The 9,839-nt window shown below is 45.9% G+C and overlaps 1 pseudogene; it reads right to left on the bottom strand.

Annotated features, from left to right (window-relative positions):
- Positions 1-673: 673 nt before the first annotated feature.
- The window catches only part of LOC110304574, a 12,264-nt pseudogene continuing 3,098 nt past the window's right edge, over positions 674-9,839 (bottom strand).

The raw sequence follows: 9,839 nt of genomic DNA, 5'->3' as shown, positions 1-9,839 counted from the left end.
CTGTAGCTGTCTTCAGACACTCCAGAAGAGGGCGCCAGATCTCGTTACGGATGGTTGTGAGCCACCATGTGGTTGCTGGGATTTGAACTCCGGACCTTCGGAAGAGCAGTCGGGTGCTCTTACCCACTGAGCCATCTCACCAGCCCCCTACAGCAATTCTGAAGGTGCCTACCATGGCCACACACTTTGACCAAACTCACATGCTGGGATTGGTGAGACTGTTTGGAAAACAAGGGCCCACAGGCAGGTGGCTACTGTGTCAAGTTCAAGAAACCATGAAGTGACAGTGCCCATATTGCAACATAAGCTGGGCAGCAACAGAGGAAAGACTTAAGGCAAGAAGAGGTGCTGGAAAAACCCCCGCTGCCTCTGCTAGGGATGGCTTCTTTCTTTCTTTTTTTTTTTTTTTAAAGATTTATTTTATTTATTATATGTAAGTACACTGTAGCTGTCTTCAGACACCAGAGAGGGAATCAGGTCTTGTTACAGATGGTTGTGAGCCACCATGTGGTTGCTGGGATTTGAACTCAGGACCTCTAGAAGAGCAGTGAGTGCTCTTAACCACTGAGCCATTTCTCCAGCTCCGAAGAGATGGTTTCTAATAGTGGAGGCTACTTCTCAGCTGCTAGCTGTCAGATGCCTCTTCCTCCTCCTCCTCTTCCTCTTTATCCTCCTCCTCCTCTTCCTCGTCCTCTTCCTTCCTGTCATGTTCAGAGGTGTCTGAGGACTCATGAAACAAGATATATTCTCGGCTACTGAGCCCAAATTTAAGTACATCTTTTTCTCTCAATTCATAGTATCTCTATGGCTCAATATGCTTGTTGTTCAAGAATGTTCCGTCGCCTGAGCCAAGGCCAATGATTTGGGGCTTCACCAACAGTGCCATCAGTAAGGGTGTACTCCACAAGCAGGTACTGGAAGACTGCATGTTGCTTTAAGCAAGAGGGATGGTCGATGGGAATGTTTGCGATGTGTCCATGTCTACCCAGAAGATACGCATTCTGCCGATGGCTGTACATGACTGGAAATACCTCATCATTTAAAGGGGTAGGGATGCCACCGCTTTTTTTTGGGGGGGGGGACCTGGGCTTCTGGGAGCTCACTGTATTTAATTAATAACCATATCCTGGAAGGTATTAGTGTCACCAACAAGTGCCCCCAGAAAGTTCAAAGCTTGGTTTTTCTTTAACAGGCACCTCTTTGCTTCTGTTCCCAGCAGGGCAAGGGATCACCTCCTGAGCCTCACAACCAGCGCTTTCATTCTGGGGGCGGTGCTCCTGGCGCCTGGCATTATGAAAGTCCCTCTCTTCTTCCTGGGCCTGCAGGTCTGGCTGTCTCTATCCTGACCCTGCCCACTGACAGGCCTCTCATCAGAGCTCCTCCTTTGGTGCCGGTCTCACTGTTCTGACCTCTCCTGTGCTCCTGTTCTGATAGCTCCCGGTGCTGCTGATCCTCGCTGCTAATTCTCTTGTCCTCTCCATGGATGGTCCTCACGTTCCTGCTTCACTTTGACGATGGAGTAGTGGGGACTCCGGCTTTTCTTAGCCCGAGGAGACTTGCTTCTTCTCCCGAAGGACTTGCTTTTCGTTTTGGCTGGGAACAGACTCGCTCCCAGGGCTTGGCTCGGACCGGTTCAGAGGTGGGCAGGGACAGGGACAGGCTAGCGGCTTGTGCGCAACCAGTTCGGGGCTCAGAGGCTCCTGCTTCACTATCATAGTCGCCTGACCTCTTGTGACCCAGAAGAAAGTTCTGTCTTAATCTGCAGGCAGCCAGAAGCAGGCTGAGCCACACTGGGTGTAGCTTGAGCATATAAGACATCGAATCCCGCTCCCATAGTGACGCACTTCCTCCAATAAGGCCATACCTCCTAACAGTGCCATTTATGGGACTGTGGGGGGTCATTTTTTTTTTAATCTAGGTTTTGCAAACGTGAGGAAGAAAATGATGTCTATGGCCTATAGAATGTCAAAAAAAAAAATGGAGTGTGTGCCTATATGTGGTCATCTTAACTTTTCTCCACAATCTTTAGTGTTTGTGATACATGTTTGTGAGTGATGTGTGTGTGTGTGTGTGTGTGTGTGTGTGTGCAACGTGATGTGAACATGGAGGTCAAAGGACAATTTGGGGGCCTTTTTGGGTCTGTGGGAACCATTTCATTCACACCACCACACCCACACATGCCTGTTTTTTTTTTTCAATGCAAAAGCAAGAGGTTTATTTTTCACCTTTTTTTTTTTTAAATCTAGATTCTGCGTGTGTCAGGAAAAAAAATGTCTTTCTGAATCGGGATTATTTTGCTTAACATAGTAGACTCTAGTTCCATTCCCCCCCTTCCCCTCCCACCTCCCCTCCCCCCACTCCCTCTCACCCTCCCGCTCTGGCTGACCTCAGTTTATAATGTAGCCGATGTGACCTTGAACCCCAGACCCCCCTGCCTCCACTTCACAAGTGCTGGATTATAGGTGAGTGCTTCAGGATAGCTCCCCACAATGTGTAAAACTGCACCTCAGACTCTATCTAGGTCCCCAGTGTCCTCCTTCCCCATCCCAGTATCTGAGCCAGGACATGGTCACTGTGTTTCGTGGAGTGCTTAGATCTCCTCAGCCTGTGAGTTGGGGATACTGTTCTGTTCTGCTATCCTCTCATGATTAGGCCAGAGAGACAGATTCTTGGGCAGAAAAACTGAGAGGACCCCCCTCCTTCTCACTGCACAGTAGCGTCTACTAGCTGTGCTTGAGGGCAGGGCTCTTGGGATTTCAAAGCCAGCTGAAGGTCACAGCAAAGGGAAGAGTTAGATTTGAACCTGGACCTCTCTGAGCTCTGCACCAATTTCTTCAACTGGAGACAGATAACCTGCCAGGGAGGGATGTGCCGAAAGCTCCCCACTGTTGGATAGGAGGATGGAAGGTGGGAACTTTATTTTATTTTATTTTATTTTATTTTTGAGACAGGCTTTCTCTGTGTAGCCCTGGCTATTCTGGAACTCACTCTGTAGACCAGGCTGGCCTCGAACTCACTGAGATCCACCTGCCTTTTCCTCCCGAGTGCTGGGATTAAAGGCGTGCGCCACCACTGGGTGAAAGGCAGGGACCTTTTAGCCTCTATATTAGGGTGCTACCTAAGCCTGGTCTTCAATTCTTTGAGTCTGGCACATGCAACAATGAGGCGTCTCCTTAAATAGACCTGGAAGGACTTTTTCCCCATTAGGGGTTGTCTGGTCTTCATGCCTCTAGCACCAGCACCAGGGTCTGATATTTCAAAAAGAGACACATTTTCCCTGAGTTCTGGACGCCATGTCACCAACCCAGCCAGTGACCCCCACTCTTTGGACATCACTGGATAAGATTGCTCCAATGGATGCATCCAGATGGAGTTGGCTCCTGGCTGCTGGAGAACTGGGTCTTGGCCACTTGCTGTGGACTGCTCTGCTTAGCAGGTAAGAGCCAAACGCACTGTTCCACATGTGAACTCTGGGCCATCCTGCAGTTTCAGAGCTGACATTCCAAGCCTTGTCCTCTGAGTGGCGTTCATCCGGCAGGTGTGTTTCATTTGACCCTCACTTAATTCAAAGAATTTTAAAAAATTAATTCACAACATGAAAGAAGATCAAGGGCTCCTCATAAAGAGTCTGGATTTTGGCTTCTCTGGAAAAATCAGATGTAGCAATAAGTGCCCCACGCTCCTACAGCCAGAGCTGAACAGTGGCTGTCCCCTTAGCTATGATATACGTACTTATTCTGCTCCGGTCTGCACTGCACCCTAATATATTATCCCCAGCTTCTCAATGCTATCTTGTGCCTGGCATTTGAAAGTGTTCACATCCACAACTCGATATTTATTTATTTATTCACTCGACAAACATGAAGCCTCTTTTCTTGCCAAATTCTTCTCTAGGCTTCAGATCAACTCCACATTAATCTAGCATCTACAGTTGACCCAAGACCTATACATGAAGACCATGGGAAAGCAGGCCCCGCTAATATGAGCGCGTTGAAGAATGGTCCCAAGCTCTGTCTCCAGTGCTTTAAGAGGGACCTCTGGTCTTGACTGAGCTACCAGTCTGTCATTTTCTCTTCAAGACCTTGTCTCTTGGGCTGGAGAGATGGCTCAGCAGTTAAGAGCACTGACTGCTCTTCCAGAGGCCCTAGTTCAAATCCCAGCAATCACATGGTGGCTCATAACCATCTCTAATGGGGATCTGATGCCCTCTTCTGGCATGTCTGAAGACAGGGACAGTTTACTCACATATATGAAATAAACAAATAAATCTTAAAACAACAAACACAAAACAAAACAGAAGACCTTGTCTCTTCTCTAACTTTTTTTCAGTACTGAAGGTCAGCTTGGGACCTTGTGTATAGTGGGCAAACACCCTACCACCAAGTTACATCCCCAGTTCTCCTTGCTACTTTTATTTATTATTTTAAGTTCTATGCATGTGTGTGCACATTAATGCAAGTGCCCATGGAGACCAGAGGCAAAGGATGTCCCCGGAGCTGGGATTATGCATAGTTGTGAGCCAACCAACATGTGTGCTGGGGACTGAGCAGTACAGATGCTGAGCCATCTCTCTAGTCCCCAATCCCTTTATCTTTTTAAAAAACCCTGTTTGTTTGTTTGTTTGTTTGTTTGTTTTTTGAGACAATCCTGGTCTGCAGAGAGAGTTCCAGGACAGCCAGGGCCACACAGAGAAATTCTGTCTCAAAAAAAAAAAAAAAAAAAAAAAAAAAACAGAAGAAGGGGGAGGAGGAGGAGGAGGAGGAAGAGGAGAAAAAGAAGAAGAAGAAGAAGAGGAGGAGGAGGAGGAGGAGGAGGAAACAAAAGGAAACCATTCAACTGTTTTCTAGGAGAGCTGTTTCATTGGATATAGTAGTGCTTGCTTGAAATGACAAGCTTGGGCCAGCCTAGGCTACAGGAGACCCCAACTTAAAAACCAAGGCAGGGATAGAGAATGGCTGCTCCATTTTATGTTTCCAGCTCTTGCCTTTGTTGTTTGTTTGTTTGTTGTTTGTTTGTTTTGATCATACTGGCTGGTTAACTTAAAATGGAGTGTCATCCCAAATATTGAAGTTGAAGGGGCTTCCCCTGCTTGTCACACACATGTTTGCTATTAACTTTCACACGTAGTAGCCAAGTACTCGTCTGTTGGTTTGGAGATCTGAACTAAACCTGGCTGCCTCTGGTTTTTCAGGTTGGCATTGGGTCCTGCCAGGCCTTTGAATCAGCTGGGTGCAGGGAAGGGTCACCAGGAAACTCAGGCTGCTTGGACCCGACAGGAAGCGTGGGATGAAGCTGACTCTGGCTCCTGGTCAGCCAGGCTGGGGCCTGAGGCTTCCAGGCTGGCTCAGTGTGCTCTGTCCGCCAGGAAACGGCCCGAGCTCCTTAGTCACTCCACCCCTCCAACACAAATTCATAAGCGAGATAGCTCCAAGCTCCTTCCTGTGAGAAATAGCATCAGAAAGCCTGGAGTAAGCTTATTGGCAGAGTAACGGTGACTGTGTGTCCTGGTTTGCTCAGTTGTGTTGGTGGCTTTAGGGTAGAAAACTACTGTAGTTTCTTTTTCCTTTTCTCTCTTCTTCTTTCTTTTTCTTTGAAGGTTCATCTATGTGTCTGCATGTTTTGCTCGTGTATTTGAATGTGTACTGCATGGATACCTGATGCCCTTTGAGGCCAGAAGAGGGCATTGGACTGTCTGGAACTGGAGTTCCAGATGGTCTCGAGCTGTCATGTGGACGCTGGGTATTGAACCCTGGTCCTCTGCGGGATCAGAGTGCTCTTAACTGCTGAGCTATCTCTCCAGCTCCTACCTTGGGTTTTCTACTGATGCTTGGATGCTTGCTGTTGTGACGGCCTTCTCGCCCTTCCCCACATGGGTGACATGTGTGCAACTGTTCTTTTCCATTTGTTTATTTTTGATGGTGTTGGGATTGGGTCTTGGGCCTCATATACAGTATTGCTGCTAATGCACTCTCATGGGGCTACAGCATTCTGAGTCTGCAGAACTGACTTTTGTTTGACCTTTTGTATGACCTTTGACCTTTTGTTTGATCTTTGGCTTCATTATTGGTGTTGACTTGTTAAGGCAGAATCTTGTTCTATTTCCCTGACTGACTTGCAAGCTTCTTGCTTCTGAGACCTGGAATTATGAAGCAGTGTAGCTTCCTTTATTTATTAATATATTATAGTTTGAGGTTGGAGAGCGATGGTGGAAGGCATCTGACATCAACTTCTAGTCTCCACACACGTACACACACACACACACACACACACACACACACACACACACACACACACAAACACTTACACTCCCCTGACACAGAATAACACTCATTATGACACAGGATAACATGTATTACATACATACACATGAAAAAAAATAACAAGGGCCCCAAACATCCCTGCAGCATCCGTGACCTCATCTCTAACTCATGACAACAGTCATGGCATAGACAAGAAAGGATTCTGATGCTCTTGGGACAGCGCATGTCTCGTTTTGTTTTGTTTTGTCTTTTTTTTTTTTTTCTTCCAAGACAGGATCTTACTCTATAGCTCTAGTTATCCTGGAACTCACTATGTAGACCAGGCTGACTTTGAACTCACAAAGATTCACTTGCCTCTGCCTCTCAAGTGCTGGGATTAAAGACTTGTACCACTATACCAGACGCTCTCAAAGCCTTAGTAAGACAATATATCCTCTAGGCCTGGGGGAGTTGGGGGCAGGAGAAAGGCCAGGAGAGATGGTTTTGATTGGCTGAGAGGTCATATGTGAGTGATCCATTTAAGCATTCCTATTTCTTTGAGCTCTCAAAGGCCTCCCTCTGTACGTAATATCCCAGAGAATTTCAGCACCTCAACCTGAACATTCTGGCAGGATATCCCAGGAAGCTATTTTATTGTTATCATTTTAATACTGGGTATTGAACAGTCCTAGGATTTCTGAGATCAATCTTTGTCAAGTATTTTATTGTTTTATTGCCATATGAATTCACTTGTCACATGTTCATTAGGAATGCTTCGGGGTTATCGCATGTTTGGACCTTGAAATTCTATATATCTGAGGTCAGAGAGATGATCCAGTGGTTAAGAGCAAATATTACTCCTGCAGAGGACCTGAGTTTAGTTCCCAGTATCCATATCAGGCAGCTCACGACCACTCGCAACTCCAGATCCAGAGGAGCTGGGGCCATCTTCAGGCCTCCGAGGGCACCTGCACTCAGGTGCACATACCCACAGACAGACATACAGACACACACACACACACACACACACACACAAACACACATATCCACAGTGACACACATACACATAATAAAACAATCTACACAACTATGCTTATCTCTCATTATATATACATACACTATCTAAATTTTTTGTTCTTATATTTTAGCTAGCCAAAGAAGGGCTTCTCAATTCCTAATTAGTTTTGAGGAAAATGTCATGACAACCATTTTGTTTTATTTTTAAAAAGCCTATGTGTGTTCTAATTTTCTTGGCCTTGATAGCATTCTTCCAACCAATCTTTTTTTCCTTTTCTCTGCTTTTCTTTTTTCTGTCTGTCTTTTTTCTGTCTGTCTGTCTGTCTGTCTGTCTGTTTATCTCTCTTTCTCTGTGTCTCTCTCTTTCTTTTTTGATTTTTCGAGACAGGGTTTCTTTGTGTAGTCTTAGCTGTCCTGGAACTCTGTCTATAGACCAGGCTGGCTTTGAACTCAGAAACCTGCTTGCCTCTTGGGCTGGAGAGATGGCTCAGCAGTTAAGAACTTGACTGCTTTTCCAGAGTTCTAATCCCAGAAACCACATAGTGGCTCACAACCATCTGTAATGAGATCTGATGCCCTCTTGTGGTGTGTCTGAATACAGCTACAATGTGTATATATATATATATATATATATATATATATATATATATATACTAAATAAATCTTAAAAAATAAAAGATCTCATGTAGCTCAGGCTGGCCTCAGATTCCCCATGTAACCAAGGATAGTGTTGAACGTTTGATCTTCCAGGCTCCATCTTCAAAGTGTTGGGATAACAGGTGTGTACCATCAAACCTGGCCATAGTCCCACCCTTTTCCAACCTCTAGGTCAACTGGTCAGTTTTATAAGGCAGGGACACCAGTCTTGGGTGCATCACAGCACAGAGAGAAATTTCTGCTAGAACATGATGTGCTGGGGAAGTGAGTCAGGCTGCTGTAGTTGGAAATCGCAGTTTAGAGTCACCCACTGCCCGAAAAGCCACCTGGTCACCTTCTCTGGCTCACTTACAATCCAATTGTCTCTAGTTGTGGCTATCATCATTGTACTTCAGCTTGTAAAATTCAAGGGGAAAGAATGTGTTCACTTCCGGGCCATACGCTTAAAAGATAGTGTGCCCCCCCCCCCCTTGCTTTCATCTCCTTCCTTCTGGCTGAAATGGATGGTACAGGCCTGACCCATGTGAGCCACACCTTTGGGATGGATGAGCAACAAAGTAGAAAGAGACTGCGTTGCCTGTAACCAAGGACTGGTGACAGAGAGAACTATAGCCTTCTTTCGTTTAAGCCAGTTTTGTTTTGTTCATTTACCAGTCAAAACCATTCCCTATTCAACACCTCATGCCGCCACAGATTGATTTAGCTTTCTTTCTTCTTTTTTTTTTTCTCATCCCATCCCCACCCCCTCACTATGTAGCCCTGGCTGTCCTGGAAGTCATTCTGTAAACCAGGTTAGCCTGGGATTCAACTGTCTCTGCTTCTCAAGGGCTGGGATTAATGGCATATACCAACACTATCCTGCTTAGCTTGCTTGCTTGCTCTCTCTCTCTCTCTCTCTCTCTCTCTCTCTTTCTTTCTTTTTTTAAAAAATATTTTATTTTTAGTTCATGTGCATTGGTGTTTTGCCTGCACACATGTATGTGTGAGGGTGTTGGACCTCTGGAACTGGAGTTACAGACAGTTGTGAGCTGCCATGTGGGGTGCTGGGAATCAAACAAGGGTCCTCTAGGAGAGCAGTCAGTGCTCTTAACCACTGATCCATCCCTCCAGTTCTCAGCTTTATTTCTTAAAACATTATTATTTATTTTAAAAAAATGTTGTATTTGTTTTATGGGCATTGGTGCTTGGCCTGCTTGTATGTCTGTGTGACAGTGTTGGACTCTCTGGAAATGGAGTTACAGAATGTCACAAGTTGCCATATGGGTACCGGGAATTGAACCTGGGTCTTTTGGAAGATTAGCCAGTGCTCATAACTACTGAGTCATCTCTCCAATACCTATCATTTTATGTTTATGGGTGTTTTTGTCTGCTTGTATATCTGTTGTGCACCGTGTGAGTGCCTGATGCCCATTGAGGCCAGAGAGGGCGGGCGTCAGGTCCCCTGGAAGTGCAGCTATAGATGGTTATGAGCCACCACGTGGATACTGCGAATTGAAACTTTAGTCCCGGCACTGGGAAGGCAGAGGCAGGTGGATGGATCTCTGTGAGTTCAAGACCAGCCTGGGGGTGGGGATAGGGCTGGAGAGATGGCTCAGCAGTTAAGAGCACTGACTGCTCTTCCAGAGGTCCTGAGTTCAATTCCCAGCAACCACATGGAGTCTCACAACCATCTGTAATGGGGTCTGATGCCCTCTTCTGGTGTGTCTGAAGACAGCTACAGTGTACTCATATTTTAAAAAAAAAAAAAAAAAAAAAAGACCAGTCCGGTCTGCAGAGTGAGTTTCAGAGTTCCAGGACAGCCGGGGCTACACAGAGAAATCTCTTCTTTGTTTTGTTTTTGTTTTTCGAGACAGGGTTTCTCTGTGTAGCCCTGGCTGTCCTGGAACTTACTTTGTAGACCAGGCTGGCCTCGAACTCAGAAATCCA

The sequence above is a fragment of the Mus caroli genome, chromosome 11 (assembly GCF_900094665.2).
Source record: "Mus caroli chromosome 11, CAROLI_EIJ_v1.1, whole genome shotgun sequence".
Lineage (NCBI taxonomy): Eukaryota > Metazoa > Chordata > Mammalia > Rodentia > Muridae > Mus > Mus caroli.
Note: the sequence above shows the minus strand (reverse complement) of the source record. Positions and strands in the feature narration are given on the sequence as shown.